Genomic DNA, 22,244 nt, shown 5'->3' with positions numbered 1-22,244 from the left:
TTTCCCAGTCCAACCCTGGCTCCCCCACACAAATGTTAGAGATGAGTTCAGTATTATTAGTTATTACAGGTACAAAAGAGAGTTATTCCTAGTAGGTTCTTGAACGAGCTGGAATAAAAAGTTGTCATTCAGCATATTTACAAACCTACTAGCTTTTTGTGTCTTAGCAACCCCATTACCCCAGTCAATGTCTGGATAATTGAAGTCACCCATAGTAACAACTTGACCCAGCTGTGAAGCCGCTTGTATCTGCAAGAGTAGCTGGGCTTCATACTCGACACTTATACCAGGTGGTTTATAACATACACCAATGAGAATTCTTTTTGTTACCTTTTGCCCAGTCAAAATCTCTACCCAGAGGGATTCTACACCCTCACCAGTGGCAGCTATTGTTATTTCTTTAGCGCATGGCTTTAATTCATGCTTTACATTAAGACAAACTCATCCACCATTTGTAATTCCTCTGTCCATTCTAAAAAGGATATAATGATAAAATACTATAGCTCAGTCATATGTTTCATCCCACAAAGTCTTAGTGATACTAATTATACAAAAAATTCAGTGCAAACAAAGAACTCCATCTCACAATTTGTACCCGACAAGCTCCATACATTTGTCAGTTTAACTCAGTTACTTCTTTCCCCTCTGATACTTTACAGAGCAAGTAGAGACTTAGGGGCAGATTCACTACAGGGCGAATTGTCGCCAGCAACTGATTTTCCCACCACTTTGCCGGGCGAATAATTTGCTACCACTATGTTAATTTACTAATATGCGAAATTGCGTCCTGGGCATGAATACTGGTGACTTTTCGCTAGCGTTACTTCGGCAGTGAGAGCATTTCATAGTTAAGATGTGCTAGCGTTCGTACGTGCCTAGCGAAATCTCACTAGTGATCTTAGGTCAATTTGAATAGGGTGGGAAATTTAAAGTTGTATGGACGTCTTTATTAGAGATGTTGGTGCAAATTTTTATTACAAATGTACAAGGAACCACAATAAAGACAAAAGAGATCCTCTAATGCCCCAAACATGAGCCCACTGTAAAATACATTTCTTATATGTTCTCAAATGTCTGGGGGAAAATGTTAAACCAAAAAAAGTTTGTTAGGACTTTTGCAGTTAATCCCGCTTAAAAAAAGGAAAAGTCACCAGCGTGTTTTAAACTTTAATGCATTTTCAGCAGACAGGATATGATGTAATGGACATATGATTGAGGAAGATCTTACTTCATTTTGGCACTTTGACTGGTCTAAGGTGAGCGAAAAGTCGCCTGGCATTTGAGTGCGAATGCTATTGATAGTCCCTCTCGCTAGTGAATTGTTGTGTGTGAATTGGCGATGTTCTTAAGGATTGGATTTCTATCGATTTTTCGCTAGCGACTGCCTCAGATAAAAAAAACTATCTGAGTTTATTACTAAATAAATGAGATTTTACATTGATTTCTGATCTAAACAAAATGATGTAACATTTGGGCAGAAATATAGAGGCTAATAGTCCAGCACTTGAGGTGAGTATAGCAAATATCTCCACACACACAGTGTTTTTGCCTTTGGTGCTCAGATAGGCCGGGATCATTGTGATCCAAACACTGCAGAAGAGCAACATGCTGAAAGTGATGTACTTGGCCTCATTAAAACTGTCCGGTAATGTCCGAGCTAAAAATGCTAAAACAAAACTAACAGCTGCCAGAAGCCCCATATACCCAATAACTGAGTAAAAGCCAATAGCTGAGCCCTCATTGCACTGAATGATGATGGTTCCAGGGTAAGTGTGAAGGTCCAGTTCCTGAAAGGGAGGAGAAATGGCCAACCAAGTCATGCAGATTATTATTTGAATGGATGAGCAGAACAAGACTACAGAATTGGACAGTTTGACTCCCACCCATTTTCTCCATGAGCTCCCTGGCTTGGTGGCTTTGAAGGCAACACAAACCATGATAGTCTTGGCCAGGAGAGAAGAGACAGCTATGGAGAAGGTGATTCCAAAAGTGATGTTACGCAGCATGCAGGTTATATCCACAGGGCGACCGAGGAACAGAAACACACTGAGGAAGCTCAGCTTGATGGAGACAAGGAGGAGGAAGCTCAGGCTCCTGTTGTTGGCTCTCACTATGGGGGTGTCCCGGTATGAGATATAAACTCTCAGTATCAGTAGGGTTATAAGGAAAAATAAAATAGAGAGAGTTGCAACAATCAAGGATATCACATCATTAGTGTATGATAAGAATTCTTCAGCTTTGGCAATACACTGTGTCTTATTCTCAGTGGGCCATTCCAAGTCTGGGCATTGGAAACATTTTTCACTGTCTTTCAAAATAAAATGAGAGAAAAAGAAAATAAAAGCTTAGTGATCATAAAATTGCTTATGACATTGTCATTTACAATAAACAAATATGCTATGGTTATATGCTTTGTAAATATATGTGCAGGACAAATTAATATTTACTGTATGTCATAGCCAAAAGTAGAAAAAGCAACAGACACTATTTTTTTCAAGCAATTACTTTTACATCTGGGTCCAAATTGCCAGCCTGGTTTTCCAAATTAGGAAAACTACATAGGGCTCTCTGAGATTGACTTGATGATTGGACAGTTGCCAATTGCCACATCGTAGCCCCAGTCTGTGACATCACCAGCTTGCCCCCTCACCGTCCAAGGAGCAGGAAAGGTAGTAAGTAACCTTACTCTCCCCTTATGTTTTTGTCTACATATTGTAGCCATCTGTTGTAAGTGCTTTTTTGGGTTATTTGTAGTCACAATGTCACAGCTAAGATGTTGATTAAATAAAACACACATTTTGGTTAAAGTGTTTTAAGTGTCCATAGTAGTAATTGTAATATTCAGCTTCATTAAACTGTGTCTGTGAGGTTTTTGATATTGAAGGAAAAATTAAAAAGAATTCTAATAAATCAAAACATCATGAACATGAAGTAATCTCAACTGTAATGCCATCACAGTACCCCCTTAATTTCTGTAGAAGTTGCCGTTAAATACAATTATGGATACAATAAAATTTACCAGTGATCAAGAACTTCACTATAAATGCAAAAGAACTAACCAATAGGAAGGCTCATTCCAAAGATAAGGCATTTAAAAGCTGTTAAGGTAAAATAGATTGTTTGGTGTTAATGTTCCTTTAAATTGTTTTAAACAAAGTATGGTGCCATCTACCTTTAATCCACCTTTTTGTGCAACATTGACCAAAGGTTGGCTACAGAAATCTCAACAAAATCAAATAAGAACATTCTGCCTTTCTCCTACTGGAAAGAAAAACAAGATTCTTTGCACTTATGTGAGTGTTACATTGTTCTTTGATTGTTGCACTTTTTTATCATAAAACATTAAACCTTCATGAATTTATACCAGTTATATTGGAGATCTCGCCTTCTGAACATGAGACACAATCATAACAGCAGGAATGGACTCCAGGTTTTGTTGCTTTTCTGAAACCGGGGAGACAATTGTCTGAGCACTGAGATCTTGGGACCTGAAAATATGAAAACTAACAATCTGTAGCCATTGTGACAAAATCTTTAGATATTTAATATATTCTAGACATTTAGAAGGTACTTTTGGTAAGACTTTAATGTAGTGAACAGAACAGAATTACCAAGTAGACAACAAATAGAGGCACAATCATTCTAAATGTTGCTGTTAATCTTATAGTTTATATAAAAACAAGATGTAGCTCTATAGCCAAGGGGGCAGCCATTCTGAGCTGAGAAAGGAGAAAAGGCACAGGTTACAAAGCAGATGACAGATAAGCTCTGTGGCATACAATGGGATCCTACAGATCTTATAAGTTATCTACTATGTATCATATACATGACTAGCTGCCCCCATGGCTACACAGCAGCTTGTTTATATAAACTATAGTAGTACTTATCTGTTATCTACTGTGTATCCTGTGCTTGAATGGCTGCCCCCATGGCTACACAGCAGCTTGTTTATATAAACTATAGTAGTACTTATCTGTTATCTACTGTGTATCCTGTGCTTGAATGGCTGCCCCCGTGGCTACACAGCAGCTTGTTTATATAAACTATAGTAGTACTTATCTGTTATCTACTGTGTATCCTGTGCTTGAATGGCTGCCCCCATGGCTACACAGCAGTTTCTTTATATAAACTATAGTAGTACTTATCTGTTATCTACTGTGTATCCTGTGCTTGAATGGCTGCCCCCATGGCTACACAGCAGCTTGTTTATATAAACTATAGTAGTACTTATCTGTTATCTACTGTGTATCCTGTGCTTGAATGTCTGCCCCCATGGCTACACAGCAGCTTGTTTATATAAACTATAGTAGTACTTATGTTATCTACTGTGTATCCTGTGCTTGAATGGCTGCCCCCATGGCTACACAGCAGCTTGATTATATAAACTATAGTAGTACTTATCTGTTATCTACTGTGTATCCTGTGCTTGAATGGCTGCCCCCATGGCTACACAGCAGCTTGTTTATATAAACTATAGTAGTACTTATCTGTTATCTACTGTGTATCCTGTGCTTGAATGGCTGCCCCCATGGCTACACAGCAGCTTGTTTATATAAACTATAGTAGTACTTATCTGTTATCTACTGTGTATCCTGTGCTTGAATGGCTGCCCCCATGGCTACACAGCAGCTTGTTTATATAAACTATAGTAGTACTTATCTGTTATCTACTGTGTATCCTGTGCTTGAATGGCTGCCCCCATGGCTACACAGCAGCTTGTTTATATAAACTATAGTAGTACTTATCTGTTATCTACTGTGTATTAATTAAAAACACTTTCATTTTTTCATTTTACTCTTCCTTTATGAGAGCACCTGATATTTAAATTTGCATTTTTATTTTTTGCTAAATAATTCTACCTTCTGACTAGGCCTGAACATGTTGGAATAATTCTGGATGTCACTTCTTCATTTATTCATCCATATTCTCTAAACTATTGTTAGTTGCAGGTAAATATTACATTTTTGTCTCCTGGATCTCTTGGTTTCCCAGCACAGGTTGTCATGACTTGACTTCAGGATTTAGTAAATAGCTGGTACCCCTGCAGGGAGCTGAGACAAGCCATTCTCATTGACTGATTCTTGAGGGCACATCGCCATCAGTTCAGAGGTTTTGCAAAGTTTTGAGACTATTATGGTAGTCTGGGGTTAAAAGGAAAGGTTTGTGAATGATAACTTACCAGACAGCTTGAGTTTAGATTGGGAGTGGTCCAGACATTCTATACTGACATCTGACATTCTACCCCCACCTGCCACCTTTATCATTTGACTCAATGGGCCCTTTCTTGCCTGGCACTTCTATCTTACAAAACTGATAGTGTAGCTCTTCACAGCTTGTTGTCCCAAGTAAAAAACACACCAAATTGTTTTAACAGTGAAGATACGGTATCTCCCAGGGGATTGGAATACAAAAGTAGTGTGGAGAGGTCAACAAAGGGGAGAGGAGGGTAAATATTTCGAGAGGAGGCTACACTCTGATGTTAGCAATAGGAGTCTGGATATTCTCATCTGTCCAAGACTCATTCACCTTAGTGAATATCAGTAAATTCAAAGCCATTTTCACTTTCAGGAACCACCCCAACTGCATCTCTGAACACATCTTAATGACACAATATCAAACTGTCAGGGGATAAGGTAGCATTCCAGAGTATACTGTGCCAGTTCTGGTGACTAGTCAAGCTTCAAAACCCAGAAATTCATAGGTTTACTACTGTCTTGCACACCCACAGACCTCATGTAGTCAGCCACCTTATTGGCTTGCTGTTGTTAATGCTGATTTTGACTGTTGCAGTCCTGGCTTTTCCAAGTATCCAGTGAGATCTGCACATGGGGTGGCTGTGGAAGGGAGGCACCTTGTGGGCTAGAAACTGGGGAAGGGAAACCTGGTTGGAAAAGCACTACAGATTAGAGGGCAACGGTGCTCCAGAAAAGTTGTATAGTTGTCTCCTCCAGCTGTGAGTCTTTGGAACCTTTACCCTTGCAACAGGGGATGGGGACATGCCTACCCTGTGCCCTATCACTTTGCTATTTCTCCTAGGTCATCCTATGGTAATGCTTCATATGGAAAAGTGTAGTTCCCCTATTTGACCCTGGCTGCCCCATGTATCATTTGATCACAAAGGCTGTACACTGCTACCTACTGGTCATCAGACTTTCATGTAAAAAAATACCCACCCCATACAAGAGTGGACCACCACTCTGCCTGCCTTGGTAGCAAATGCTGGAGCTGTTGGTTCACAACTATATGTCCAGTGCCCCTGTTGGGGCAGTGCTGCCCTTCTGTGTATGCCCACTGGCTATGGTAGGGGAGGTTCTGTGGCTCTGTGGGACCAGCTTCTCATCATCAACAACACACAGTGCCCCCTCTGAACTGCAGCTATGGAGATTGTCCCCTGGATCACTCTTTGTTTTCAATTAATTGGATACAAATGCCATTTGATCCCAGATGTGAAAGAGCTTTTGCTTTGAAAATGCCATATTCAACTTGCACCTGATTTGAGTTAAAATACAAGATCAAATTATGGCCACTTTGATGCATTAGCCACAAATGTGGCAAGTGGCCTAAGAAATCAATCACAATTACACTGGGATCATGGGCACACTGCACTTGTTTCTAACCCCATCCCAGGCCATGATGCTAATTCCTCAGTTTATGTTATACTGTAGATCAGTGTCAGATGAGCAGTCGATACAAATCTCTTACATTTGAGTGAAACGTGTTCCACCAGATCAAATCCTCTTTGATTTCCAGCTGCTGATTTGATGGAACCCATGCTTTGACTTTACCAACAGGCCTTAAAGTCATTTTCCAACCATCAGGTAAAATATGTGTAATGCTGTTAATGATCCCATAATCCATATCAAGGTTTCCATATTCATCAAACTTGATAGGCCGGCCATCTCTGATGTAAACTGTCATCTCCTTCAGATAACTGTGCAGCTATTGAAGGAAAATTAAGTTTTAAAATAGAATAATGCTAGAAATGCTGTATTTTGAATACTAAACATAAACATGAACTTATTGCACAAGAAGTCTAATTAAATGAATGATTTATGCTTTCAAAGTTGGCTACAGGGGGTCGCCATCTTGTAACTGAAAACCATGCACAAGCTGAGTGTGGTCTGGGCTGCTTAGGAATCATCATTTATTTTTAAATCAGCACAAGTCAAATAATATTTGCCATAAAAGCAGATACAGCAAGACTGATTAATAATCATAATATACAGACTGCACTGGGCCCTGTGTTGTCATGTAATCTAATGTGGACGTTATAGTTGTATTACTTCATACAAACTTTATCCAACTCTCCAGAATAAGTGGCTGCAGTAAAAAAATCTTCAAAATCCCAGTTTATCTATTTAAATGTGGCTCCATGATCTGTGTCCCTGCTGCTGGAGTTGGAAACATTAAAGAGGATGTACAGTAAAGGCAAAAATAAAATGCCATTTTTACTTTATTAACTGAAAAAGAAACCTATCCCCGATATACTTGAATTATAAAATGTGTACAGTTTTTATGAGAAACCTGACTGTATGCAGTGAAATTCCCACTTCATGTACTTGTTCTGACTGCTGCAGATAAGAATCTCTACATAGTCGCCGGCTGTTCAACAGGTAAACAAACAAAACTGCTGGAGCTCTGGGAACTTCCTCCCACCTGCTGTTTGAAAGTGTGATCGTTTCCCTGCAGAGCAGTTAGGGACCATCAGAAGTTTCCTTTCCTTAGCAGTCAGAGCAAGTAAATGAAGGGAGAATTTAACTGCATACAGCCAGGTTTCTTATAAAAACAGTAGACATTTTTTTTCTCGGATATATTTTTCATAAAAGAAAGTAAAAATGGGATTTTATTTTTTTTGCCTTTACAACCCCTTTAAGTAGAAAATACATTATATGAATAAACTGTAGATACTGGTGGAAAATAGCTGGAAAGATGACTTGGGGAACTAGGCTTTTCTCCTGAAACTAGTCCTACTATGAAGCTTTGGTCCATTGCTCATGTCCAACAAAAAAAAAATGTGCATAAAAAATTAGGACAAATCTCTGTTTACATTATAATATATAGTGAATAAAGTACCCCCTCTTGTAAACTATAAGGATATTATAAGTTACCGAGGAGTTTCATGATAAAAACACGAGGCCGAAAGCCGAGTTATACAGGTCATGGAACTCCGAGGTAACTTCTAATATCCTCATATTTTACAACTGGGGGTACTTTATTTATTATAATACACACGTTTCAGTGAGTCATGTGACAGAAATGACATCAGAACTCACCGTTTATAACTGATGACATCAGAACTCACCGTTTATAAGGATATAATTTACAAGATATTCATGGCTTTTGTGTATTATAAAAGGTTACACTGACTTTTAAAATATAGTCATTTTTGTTTTGCATATTTGTTTAAATATTTGTCTATGCTAAATAATGAAATTTCCAGGGCAGTGGCATGTTAATTGTTTCTGGGAAAACAATACTTATACACCCCAGCGACCATGTCTGTGCCATTTTGATGGATTAAAGACCTCAACAACTTCCTCAAATGTTACAACCAAATTGCTTTTGTGAACATTCACTGTGTAATCAAATTTCACAATTGCAAAACATTTTTTGTGGCAAAATATTTAACAAAACTATAGAGCAGGTGTTAAAGGTTCACAATGCGCAATTAAGATTCCCAATACAATAAAAGTCTGACGAAAAATATTATACTGCAACATGCAAATTTTTATTTGCAAAGTTTTGCTCTTTGAGAATTTTATTTCCCCCTAAATATGTCCTACCATGGGTGAGTAACCGTCTCTCCTTGTTGATTGCATTCAGATTTAACTCAGGTGCACATGTCTCCCTTTAGTTTAAGCTCTATTTCTTTGTTAGTTTTCAATATTTACCTGGTGTCTATATTTGATTGGTGTAATATGTGTTTTAGATGATTCCTTCCTGATTGCAGCATTTATATCCACAATGGCACAAGTCAATATACTGGCAGGGAAGAGCATAAGGGGATAGCTTCGGAAATGCTTAAAAGTCATATTTTCTAGGAAATATTCCACATCAGTACATTTGTGTTGCAAGATAGCATGAGAGGCTTCATAATCATCATCCTTGGTATGGTCTGTTGATAAACAGGAAAAAATCTGCATCCAAATATCTTCAGGTAGTTTATCTTCTTTCATGTATGGTAGCAGTAATTTGCCATAGTATTGGCTGATCTCAGAAATATTGACATTATAGGGGTAAAGTGAAACAAAAAGCAAAGTTCTATTAAATTTTTCAAAAGACTCAAAATTGCGTAGCAAATATGTCTCCCATTGTGGTAAAAAAATAAGATTTTTCATTGCGAGGGACTTGCGTAAATTAAACAATATAACTGCAAATGAAAAAGACACTGTTCCACCAACTATAATGACACTGCTAGAGGACTTTTCAATAGTTTTTATGTAACGAGACACATGAGCTATTTGGTCTACATTCTCAAAAGGTTGACTCATATATATTATAAATTCCAAGCAGATGCCCTTGCTGGAGAGATATTGGGTGAAGATCTGATGCTCATAGATTCCATTGATGTCATCCGATGTAATAAATCCAACCCAGGTCCAGCCAAAATATTTAATAAACTGCACTACTGTAATAAAATTTCTTTGCTCACTCTGTACTGTCCCAAAAAAATACGGAAAGCTGATTCTGTCACTGAGAGAAGGTTCAGTAGCTCCATAACTGATCTGGAATTGGGAAATGGTTGTTAAAGGGACAGTAAGGGAAAATATAATATTTTTTAGTTATTCATCTACTAAAAAGATGACTTTTCACGGGACCCATTGGTTAAATGCATTTTGCAGTGTTCTGCAAGGAAAAAATTGTCATGCCTAAACAAATTTTGATGCCCATTGACTTCAATGTGCTTGCCGATTTTTTCCCCGTTTAACAAATTTCCCCGTTTTACAGTCTCACAAATTTTTCAAGGAAGCAAAATGGGACAGATTCGCTCATCATTAGCAGAGATTGTTTACACAGCCTAAGACATGAACAAAGGTCTTAGTAACTAAGCAATATTGGGGCATATTGAACCCTATCATGTAAAACACAAAATTCTTTCTCTTCACTTAAACATATCATATTCATTTAAATTGTACTGTTTTTAGAGTCACTGTTAAAAGCTGTATTCATAAGACATTAACCAGGTCAAGTTATTATTATGGGTGACTTTAATTATCCAGACATTGGGGAAATAGGGTTGCCAAGTCAGAAAAAGCTAATAGGTTTGTAAATATGCTGAATAAGAACTTTTTATTTCAGCTCGCTCAAAAACCTAGTAGGAATCTTGTAACTAATAATACTGAATTCATCTGTAGAATTTGTGTGGCTAAGGGGCATTTAGGGAATAGTGATCATAACATGGTCTCCTTTGAGATTATTTTGCAGAGACAACTCTAAAAGGGAGTAACTAAAACACTATGAGGGCATCTCTGCAACATATTAACTGGGAAAGGCTTTTCACAGGGTTAAACACAGAACAAAAATGGGAAGTCTTTAAAATGCTGCTTAATAAATATTCATCTTGTAAGCAAGGAATGTCATTGCAAAACAAAACCATTGTGGTTCAATAGAAGTAGTGGTGTTGGTAAGAAAAGACGTATTACCCCTTAATACAGCTGAAAAGTCATCAAAACGGGGCCCATAAAGCATGAAAAAAGACAAGCTAAGATTCAGATGGAAAAGGTTAAAGTGAATGGAGGACCTTTAATACCAGAGGGGAGTCAGTAGGATGATGAGAACAGAGAAAAAGCAGAGATTCTGAACTGTTATTTTTCTGAACTTGAAAATCATACTAGTATGAATTTGTGCTAGCATGGTTTTATGCATAATATATCTTGGCAGAATAATGTAGATGCATTTTATGAGGCGGTGAGCAGGAACCTTGATTCTGGGAAGGCAGTGGATGTGATTTACTTTGCTAAAGCATTTGATACAGTGCCACACAGAAGGTAACTGGTTAAATTAAAGAATGTTGGGTCATAGGTTCATAGCTGGAACATAGTATTTGTACCTGGATAGAGAACTGGCTATAAGATAGATTACAAAGAGAGGTGGTAAATGGAACATTTTCTAATTGGACCAGTGTTGTTAGTGGAGTACCGCAGGGCTCTGTACTAGGTCCCTTGCTTTTCTACTTGTTTATTAATGACCTGGAGGTGGCCATTGAAAGTACTGTTTCTATTTGTGCAGATGAGACTAAATTGTGCAGAACTATAGGTTCCATGCAGGATGCTGCCACTTTGCTCAGTGATTTGTCTAAACTGGAAAACTGGGCAGCAAACTGGAAAATGAGGTTCAATGTTGATAAATGCAGGTTATGCACTTTGGCAAAAATAATATAAATGCAAGTTATACACTAAATGGCAGTGTGTTGGGAGTTTCCTTAAATGAGAAGGATCTTGGGGTCTTTGTAGATAACACGTTGTCTAATTCTGGGCAGTGTCATTCTGTGGCTACTAAAGCAAATAAAGTTCTTGTATAAAAAAGGGCATTAACTCAAGGGATGAAACATAATTTTGCCTTTATATTGGCCCCTGGAAAGGACTTACTTTGAGTATGCTGTGCAGTTTTAGGCTCCCGTCCTTAAAGGAGAACTAAACCCTTAAAATTTATATGACTAAAAATGTTATTTTATATACTACACTTATTTCACCAGCCTAAAGTTTCAGCTTGTCAATAGCGGCAATGATCCAGGACTTCAAACTTGTCACAGGGAGTCACCATCTTGGAATGTTTCGGAGACACTCACATGCTCAGTGGGCTCTGAGCAACTGATGAGAAGTTTAGCTTATGGGTCATCAAATTATCAGAAATTATCAGAAAATAAGGGTTGGCCTGTCACATAAACTGAAGCTACACCACTGATTATTAAATGCTGATGCTGGTTGTATTGGTGTTATAGGTGCCACAAACCAATAATATCAATTATTTACTATCAACCTTAAATTGTGACATTTATATTATATGTATTCAGTATATTGTGTGTTGGTCCTTAAGCCCTGTAAGTGACAGCAGCACAGACCATGTTCACTGAATCGGCAGAAAAGAGGGGGAGCTACTGGGGCATCTTTCCCTGCTAAAGGTCTGTGGTTGCCTTAGGCTGGTACAGAAGCACAACACATAGGTGCAGATTTATCAAAGGTCGAGGAGAAGTTTCAAAGTGAAAAACTTCGAATTTTGAGCTATTTTTTGTGTACTTTGACTAGTGAATAGTCATACTTCGATTCAAAGTTGAAAAAAACTTCGAAATTCGAATGTTGAATTTTTTTGAAGTAATGTCTCTTTAAAACTTCAACCTCAACCGTTCGCCGCCTAAATGCTGCCATAGTGCTGTTTTAGCCTATGGGGGACCTCCTACAACCTGTATGGAGGCAATTGGGGGAGTTTGGGAGATCGAAGGTCGGCGTTAAAAAAAACTTTTAAACGAAGTGCGATCGTACGATTTGAAGTAGGCCATATTTGGCCCACTTAGACCCCAAAAAACCTTCAACCTCCATTTGATTGGTCTTTTTGAATTTGCAGTTCGAAGTTTTTTAAACCTAGACCTTCGACTTTTTATAAATATGCCCCTTACTGTACTCATCTTTTCTTTTACTTGTGCTTCAGTATTGTATTCCTCAGCAGTTTCGGTACAATGTGCCTACAATGAGTTATGGGGAAACTTATACATGGAAATCCTTCCTTGCCATCCGGCTTTTAGTTCTGAGGTGTTTATACATTAAATTGCCAATGTGCCATCTTACTATGATTTCTTAGAGTATTTGCCACTGTACCATCTTACTATGAGTAAGTAAAAAAAAAAACATGAACGTTTAGAGACAAAACATGATTTGTGAAGAAGAAAAAAAATGTGAATGTTAGTAAATAGGCCCCTACATATAATAATATTAATAATAATAAATATAAGATACAGTGAAGAATGACGTGCTATTGGTATATTGGTGTCTTTCCTAGAAGCAACCCAATCCTCACCCTAAAAATGTTAGCCACAACTTGCATCTGATTTGCTATTAGTGATTGTAGATGACCATTTTTTGATGTATGGACCGAATGGTGAAGAGGGCAACTCTTCTGCTGCAATGTTGAAGAAAACACAAAGACTTGAGTGCAAACTTCCACGTTGCATCCTAAAGTGCATTTGTGAATTATTCTTATTGAAATCATTTTGTAAAAGTTATTTTTGTTTTTTAGATAAAATAATCACAAAGAGGTTCTTCATTAGGACAACTTGTAAGGACGGCTCTTACCAGTGTATCTTCTGAGTTGGATCCAAATGAAAATGTACTGGAGCAGAAATAAAATGATTTTTAGGTTTTTAATGAAGAAAGACCCAGGGGGGGGTATGACTTAACGATAGCTGTAGCATTTCCTTTTATTGCACAAAACTGAATCTTCATCCATGGAAGGTTACATTAACCTGTATCAGCCAAAATACAACTTTCTCATGCTAGCCTGCTGTTACATCTCTTCTTGAATGTTAGCTTTGAGGCTCACAGATTCTAATAAATGTTATAACAAAGCATTTTCTCATGGTGGCACAAATCCCTTCTAAAACATATTGTAAACACCTTATCTGCCCCACGTTATTCTAGTTATGTGAAATAGAATTTTTTGTCACCTGGGAATATCCATAGACACTCAGAATCTGGGCAATGGGAACTGTTGTTTTTGAGGTAAGATCCCCAATAAAACCAGCAAGGTTTCTGTCTTTTAAGCAAGAGTAATTAGGAACCGGAACTCTGGTACCAGATAATATTTTGAACACACTCTTCACAGCCTTTCGTGTATCTCCACAGGAATCACCTATGTGGTATCCAAGAGTCTGATGAGGTAAATGGGTTGTACTATTATCAATTTGCTGAACAACATAAAGAAAATCCATCAGATATTTGAGATGATCTTCAGAAAAACTAAAGAAAAAAAATGATAATAGCGCAGTTGAGATTATATCAAACATCCAGAAAATCTACAGTGCCAAATGGTTTACAATTTTATTTTCAAATTAGAAGTTATAATACAATAAATAAATACTATCAGTTGATATAAATTGATATTTTTATAAGTACAAAGCAAATTTAGTGTTCAATTTCAAAATGTTCCAAAAGGGGGCTCAGTATCAATAGTTAAATCCACATACTCAGTACCAGGCTCAAATGTATCAATACAAGAACAATAGTGTCATGGAAGAATATTAGAAGTATAACGTAGATCTTCATTTTTATGAACTGTATATTCAAGTTAAATTCACTGCTAGTACAGGAACCTGCCTGTTACTTTGTACCTGATTCTACAAAAATGTGCCAAGTAAAGGCCGTCAAATTTCCTTTAGAAGTCTATGGGCGTTGCACTGATCCTATCGACTGTTTTTTAGCTACTCCAACTTTTAGAGATTTTTGGATTGTTTTTCACTAGTAATTTATCAGAAAAACTTATCAGAGGTTTTCAGATTTATTAGAGTATTTTTCAACTTTTTTCATAGGTGCTTTTTTAATATATTTGAATAAATTACAATGCATTCATGGCTGAAAAGAAAATGAGTTTATTTGTGCTTTCAATGACCTCTAAAACCACTAAAATGAGAATGTTGATAAATGCCCCCCACCAGTCCCTGCAGATAGTGATAGTTTGACAACTACTTAAGTTGTCAGATAAAGGGCAAGGTGTGTTTAAGCTAAAAGTTTGACTGTTCATAATTAGTGCAATGCACTCACTCATCTAGATATTTGTACCTGGATAGAGAACTGGCTAAAAGATAGACTACAAAGAGTGGTGGTAAATGGAACATTTTCTAATTGGACCAGTGTTGTTAGTGGAGTACCGCAGGGCTCTGTACTAGGTCCCTTGCTTTTCAACTTGTTTATTAATGACCTGGAGGTGGCCATTGAAAGTACTGTTTCTATTTGTGCAGATGATACTAAATTGTGCAGAACTATAGGTTCCATGCAGGATGCTGCCAATTTGCAGAGGGATTTGTCTAAACTGGAAAACTGGGCAGCAAACTGGAAAATGAGGTTCAACGTTGATAAATGCAGGTTATGCACTTTGGCAAAAATAATATAAATGCAAGTTATACACTAAATGGCAGTGTGTTGGGAATTTCCTTAAATGAGAAGGATCTTGGGGTCTTTGTAGATAACAAGTTGTCTAATTCTGGGCAGTGTCATTCTGTGGCTACTAAAGCAGATAAAGTTCTGTCTTCTATAAAAAAAAGGGCATTAACTCAAGGGAAGAAAACATAATTATTCCTCTTTATGGTTAGGGCACACTTGGAGATTCAGGGAGATTTAGTTGCCCTGCGACTAATCGCCTTTCTTTGGAGTGACTAATCTCCCAGAACTGCTTCCCCTTGTTTTCCACTGGCTTTAATGAAAAAATGCCTGAGCCAATGCACTTGCGGCACTTTGATAACCGAAGTCGCCCAAAGTTTCCTTACGAGTAAACTAAGTGCAACTAAACTGGTTAGAGGGAGGGAAGAGTTAAATTATGAGGGGAGACTGACAAGGTTGGGGTTGTTTTCTCTGGGGGAAAAAAGGCGCTTGTGAGGGGACATGATTAGACTTTACAAGTACATTAGAGGACATTATAGACAAATAGCAGGGGACCTTTTTACCCATAAAGAGAATCACGTACCAGAGGCCTCCCCTTCAGACTAGAGGAAAAGAAGTTTCATTTAAAGGAACAGAGTAGGGGGTTCATCACAGTGAGGACAGTGAGGTTGGGGAATGCACTGCCGGGTGATGATTCAGTTAATGACTATAAGAGGGACTTGGAGGATTTCTTGGACAGACATAATACAAAGGCTATTGTGATACTAAGCTCTATAGTTAGTATAGATATGGGTATATATCATTTATGTGACAGTAGGGAGGGGTGTGTGTGTATGGGGCTGGGTTTTCATTTGGAGGGGTTGGACTTGATGGACTTTGTCTTTTTTCAACTATGTAACTATTATCACAAAATAAAGTCTAAAGAAAGTCAAAGAAGTACAACAACTTGTGGTCAGGGCGCCTATCGGCTCCCAGCAGGAGTAGTCCGGACCAAGGAGGAAGCTTAGGGTCAAAGTCCAAGTTCGCAGTACAAATAGGGGGGCAGGCGTAGTTGTAGTCAGTATACTGGCAGGAGGTTAATAGGCAGGCAGATAGTAGCAAGGTCATGGCCTATGAGCACCGCCATCTTGGATTCCCGGGACACGACTGGACCACCATGTCTCAGCTTCTGGGAAATTGTCTGTAGAAATCTCAGACCAATCGAGGAGCATGCACATCAACCTGTTTCTCCCAGGAGCATTCTTCAGGACCAAAGCCCTTCCATTTGATGAGGAACTGCAAAGACAGGTTCAGCAGACTTTTACTTTTTACTTTACTAATGCTATTATGCAGAGAGACACAGGATCCTCAATACTATGACTGGTAGGTAAACAATTTAGGGACCGCCATATGGGGTTTACCTTGACGTGGTATGGTGGCTTTTCAACTTTATGATCATAACTTTGCAACTAAAAACCCCTGTCTTTGTTAACACATGCATTTGCATATCTACTGAATTACTTAGACAGGAGCCCAGGGAATGTGCGCTGACCCATTTGGATATGCCAGTAGCACTTCCCTTATACTTATATATATTTTTACTTAGCAATGCGGGTGCTCCCACAACCCCCCTTGTGTATTTGAACTGCAAAGACACCCTGGAAAATCTGGAGTCCAAAATCTTCTCTACTTCATACTACTGTTGACCATCCACCGAGACAGAAGGAGGAGGACACTGATCTGGAGAGAACTGAATGGAGATTGCTGGTTTCACCAAGGAGACATGAAAGACATTGGGGATTCTCATCTCAAGAGGAAGTCAAAGTCTGACAGCCACAGGATTAATGATTTCTATGATGGGAAATGGACCAACAAATCTTGGGCCCAATTTGGGAGAAGGAATCCTGAGATGAAGGTTTTGTGTAGAAAGCCAGACTATGTCCCCTATCTTATATTGAGGAGAGGATTTTCGTCTATGGTCAGCATACCCCTTGTGGGTCAAAGAACTTTTCTCCAAGTTGGCCTTGGTGACAGACCAAATAGCATACATATGGGCCAACTGGTCGTCCACAGCAGGGACATCCGACAAGATAAAATCTTTAGTAAACGCTTCAAGATGCTGTCCATACACAGTCAAAAGGGTGATTTTCCAGTGGATGTATGACATGCGTTGTTATGAGCAAATTATGCCCAAGGGAGAAGATTGGACTAATTGTCTTGACAGAGGTAAATGTGATTTCTCAGGAATTGTTCCAGTGTTTGATTCACCAGCTCTGCTGCCCCATTGGTTTGGGGATGGCATGCAGAGGAGAATTGAAGTGCAATACTCAGGGTTTCACATAGAGAGCGCCAGAACCTAAATATGTATTGGGAACCTCTGTCAGAGACTATCTTCATAGGGAAGCCATGCAGACAAAAAATAAATTAAATGAATAGCTGAGAGAGTTCCACTGCAGAGGGAAGTTTCCGAGGGGGAATAAAGTGTGCCATCTTGCTGAAGCGATCAATAACCCAAATGATGGTGTTCCCTTTTGAGGATGGTAACTCCACGATAAAGTCCATGGCTAAGTGGGTCCAAAGACAAGAGGGAATGGGTAAAGGTTGAAGCAGATTGCTGGGATGGGAATGACTTGGCTTGGAGGTGGCACAAATAGTACAGGCAGCAACAAAGTCTTTGACATGCTTACATATGGTTGGCCACCAGACAAGTTGATTCAATAGTTCCAAAGTCACAAAAGCCATTCCAATGGGTGTCTCTGGAGAAGCAGAAGACTGACCAGACAAGGTGTGAATGAGGGGCACCCTCCAAGAAATGCTGCCATTCTTCAAGAGCAAGTTTCACTGCTAGGAGTTCACGATTTTCCAATTTCTTGGAAGCAAGGGGGTCCATGGCCCCCTGACATTATAGTCCGGACCAAGGAGGAAGCTTAGGGTTAAAGTCCAAGTTTGCGGTACAAATAGGGGTCAGACGTAGCCATAGTCAGGATCCAGGCAGGAGGTCAAAAGGCAGGCAGATAGTAGGAAGGTCAAGGTTGAGCCAGAGTCAGGAATCCAGGAATCAATATTAGACAAAATATCAAACACCCAGGAATGCACAAAACAAGTCCTATAGTTGCAACATTGTGACGTTACATGTTTGAGCGCTGACGTCCAAAACCATGCGGTGCTCCTCCGTGCTCCTGACACTTCTATATTACAAAGTAAAGAAATGTTTTTTCTATAGTGAGCAATTCAATTTTATTTTGATATAAAAATAAATGTTTTAATTAATATAATAAAAGATCTTCTCTATCATTTAATATCCATAAAAGTGCTTGTAGTGAACTATCACAAACACAAAAATATTTTTGTGCCCATCAATACTAAATGCTTCCACTAAAGTCTCGAAATTTACTCAAAGACCTAGATATTGTCACTTTCGGCACCCTATATCCAGAACCCAAGCTAAGCTCCCTGGTCTCGGCTCTCACTTCTGCCTTTAACCGCTGCCTTTCACCTCGGGAGGAGCCCTCGGCTAGTTGGATGCCGCTGGGTGTTAACAGAGAGAGGAGCAAAGCTAACGGTTCTGGACGAGCAAAGGGGCACGATCGTCTCACCAGGATACTGGAAGGAAGAACCACCAGGAACAGGCAGGCCGGGCCAGCACAAGCAGATAGAATGGTCAGACGGAATCAGGATAGAGTGCGTAGAATAGTCAAAGGACAGGCTATGGTCGGATTGGAGAGGTCAGAATAGTCACAAACAGGCAGGATCAGGATTGGAGAGATCAGAGTAGTAAATCAGGCAGGCAAGGGTCAAAACACAATAGATCAGTCAGAATACAAGTATACAGAACAAGGCAAATTAGCTGAATACTGAATTCCCCTTTTAACCGTTTGAATTTGGCGCCATTTCGCTCTGATATCACACGCCTGCGTCACTGCGCCTTTAAGAAACAGACGTGCGCACGCCGTGCGCCTTAGAGGAAGCCGGCACCAGGAAGTAAGAGGGAGCACAGCGGCATCCATGCCAAGGCTGCGGCGCTGGACCTCGCTGTCCACTAGACCACCAGGGTAAGCTTTAAAAAATTGTGGGTTAACAAGCTTGAAAAACGCAAAAAAAAACTTAAATTAAAAAAATTTCTTGAACTTTGCCAAGGCAACTCCCATTACTTCTACACAAACTCGCCAGCTTTTAGATGTCGATTTTTTTTCAAATTTTTCAAGCTACAATAAATTTGAATTGCGGCAAACATTTCAATTCAAACCTTGATATATTGTCCCCTTAGAGTCTGTGTGAATGTTAAAGACAACTCCCCAGTGGGTTTCAGGAATCTTACAAACTTCCTCCTCAGGGTCGCACTGTGTGGCAACAGTTGCCAGTTGTGATCCCTCCTCCTTGGTGACATCATCAAGCTCCAATATGTGCCAATCACCTTCTTCTTTATTATTTAATTAAAATCAAAATAAATTGCTCACTATTAGTGATGATTTAGTGAAAATTTGCCAAACACATTGAAGCAAATGGGCATTTTTTCATGGGACAAATTTCAAACCAAGCAATATTTTTTTTACTGACTATGACGATTTCATTCATCCAGGCTATGGTATTTCTAGTATAAGTAAATCTAGAGCAACTGGACTTGTTGAGTAATCAATAAACATTCACTACTCAAACGTGCAGCTTCTTCAGTTCAGCTGACAAGGTATGGGAAGTCCTCGGCTTTTAAACTCTTCCATTAATCCAAACACAATGGTGCAACACAACTCTTCAAAGAGGTGCAATTCTGTGGGGTTACTATACATTAGAGTCTATGGGTGTTTTTATTTTTGCAGTGGACGCTTCAAAAATATTTCACTTAGCCCTACTCACCATAGATAAAACATTTCTTTAGTTTGTAACATACAACTGAACTTAGACTCTCTGTATTTTATATTGTGATAACTAGATGAGTGAATGCGCTTGCACTAATTCTGCATTATATCGTCCATTGATTGAGGTTTCTGGAGGAAAACTTCTTCTGTCGCCTTGGGACATAATAATTTTCTCGTGGGACTCTTGTTCTTTGTTAATATTAGGCAATAGAATTAACCTATAGAATTTGACCTATTTCGCTTAGTTGAAAGTTTGTGTAACAGCAAAAAAAATGGCAACCACATTGAAGTAAATGGCTATTTTTTCATGGGAAACACTTAAATATATGATCAATAGTCAGTAAATCAAACCAAAACATGCTGATCAAATTCAAAGAAAGCCAATAGAAGAAGAAAGACAACCCTCTGAAAGTCTTATTCAATTTACTTCCGTTTGTAGAAAAAAGACATCCCAAGATCTCTTCAATTTGCTTCTGTACAAAAATAACGAGTGTAATTCACCATATGATCCCACTACTATTTACTGATTGCAAACGCCCAATCATTAAAGTGACAAGAACTGTAGGTGAGGTTGTCTTTTTATAGATAGAAAAGATCCAGAATGAAGTTGCCTTATAATGATGTAGTTGAACAATAACAGGATTGACAAAAAAGACAAATCTCTCAAAGTCTCTTTAATGTGCTTCTCTTTCAGGTAAAAGTCAAAAGATTTAAAATTATATTCCGTTTTCAATCTCACTATGCCATCATATTGAATACATGTCTTTCTTCATCTGCATAATATTTGCTGTCATAATGTTATTACTTGTTTAATATGAAAATCAAATAAAACATTTTCAAAATAAAAAAAAAAAAAAAGTCAAAAGACTTCCCATAGATGTCCCAAGTGAACTTATTACCGAAATGCACATATTAAATGTTAAGGCAGTCACAGATGAAATAAATGTGAGGAGGTGTGATGTCCTATTCATTTGGATGCAGCATTTAGAATAGTGATGAAAACGATTACCTGAGGATTGTGGGAATTGTAGTCCCAGCTTTATCAGCTTTCCAGTGTAGTCAATGTACATTGACAAGTGGGTAAATCAAAGAGGCCCCCAAACTACAGCTCTTTTCCAACCTCCCATTCTTTAATTTAACTCCCTGCTATGGTCTGTTTTTAAAAATAATTTCCTTTGTCTCCATAAAAATTAAACAAAATTTCTTAATGGAAACTAAACTACATGAATCCATACTGGTGGCATAAGAATTCTATTGAGTTTACTTAATGTTAAAATGATTTTTAGTAATACAAATTATGGAAAGACCCCTTATAACCTCTCCATTCTTTACCAACCAGCTTTGGCAAAGGCACATAGAGGGGCAATGCCGGCAGAAGTCTTTCTTTTTGAAGACTAACTGAATGTGATACTTAGTTATACCAAGTCATGTAGTGAGAAGTTCTTGTTGGACAGACATAATGACTCCTCCTAAAAACCTCAGAACAAAATTGTATATGCGGGAAAACTTGGATTTCTCATTCCCTGGGTTTTGAGGTAAAATGTATCACCAACCTTAAAAATATTAAAATATTCAGATGGAGGCACAGCTTCAGTCTAATGAATATGTGAATATGTATTTTCACAGCAAGAAACTCCTATATGTCTGGACACAAAAGAAAGTGGATGTGAGTGAAGGGGCTGTTTCTTGGCCTGCAAGTATGGCATTAGCCTAATACAGAGAGTAACATTGTATTTGCTGTAATTATCGGTGTCACCTAAATCCCTCTTCACAAGTCACACAATGCAGACAAAAGAGCAGAGAGATAAGGAAGGAGAAATGTGGTGTCAAACAGAAGGATATCAAGTTCACATTCACGTTACTTTTAGTGATGAGCCAATTTTTTCACCAGACATAAATTCACAGGGAAATTCCACATGTCCCCATCTGCAATTTTTTCCATTACATTGTGAAAAAAAACCCTCCCAAAATGTCAGTGTTTAGACAAACAAAAGTCACCAGAAGAAAAATGCCCATTGACTTCAATGCAATTGTTGGACATAAAAAATGTTGATGATTATCGACTTTAATGTGTTTTGTGAAATTCTTTGCAAAGCGAAACTTTCTAGATACCACCAAGAGAAAACACAAGCGGCCCCGTTATTTCAGTTGTAAATTGAAGTCACAAAAGTCACACAGTCTCTTTGTGGGCCTACAATGAAAACTTCATCAGTGAATCCTGAACAGAAGCCCAAAGCTTCATAGCAGGACTGGAGTTCCATAGGAAGCAGCAACACAGGACAGTGATTGGTTAGTGTGTGTGTATGATTAATAGTGAATAGGAGGA

This window comes from Xenopus laevis, chromosome 1S (assembly GCF_017654675.1).
Source record: "Xenopus laevis strain J_2021 chromosome 1S, Xenopus_laevis_v10.1, whole genome shotgun sequence".
Taxonomy (NCBI): domain Eukaryota; kingdom Metazoa; phylum Chordata; class Amphibia; order Anura; family Pipidae; genus Xenopus; species Xenopus laevis.
This window is presented reverse-complemented; position numbering follows the sequence as displayed.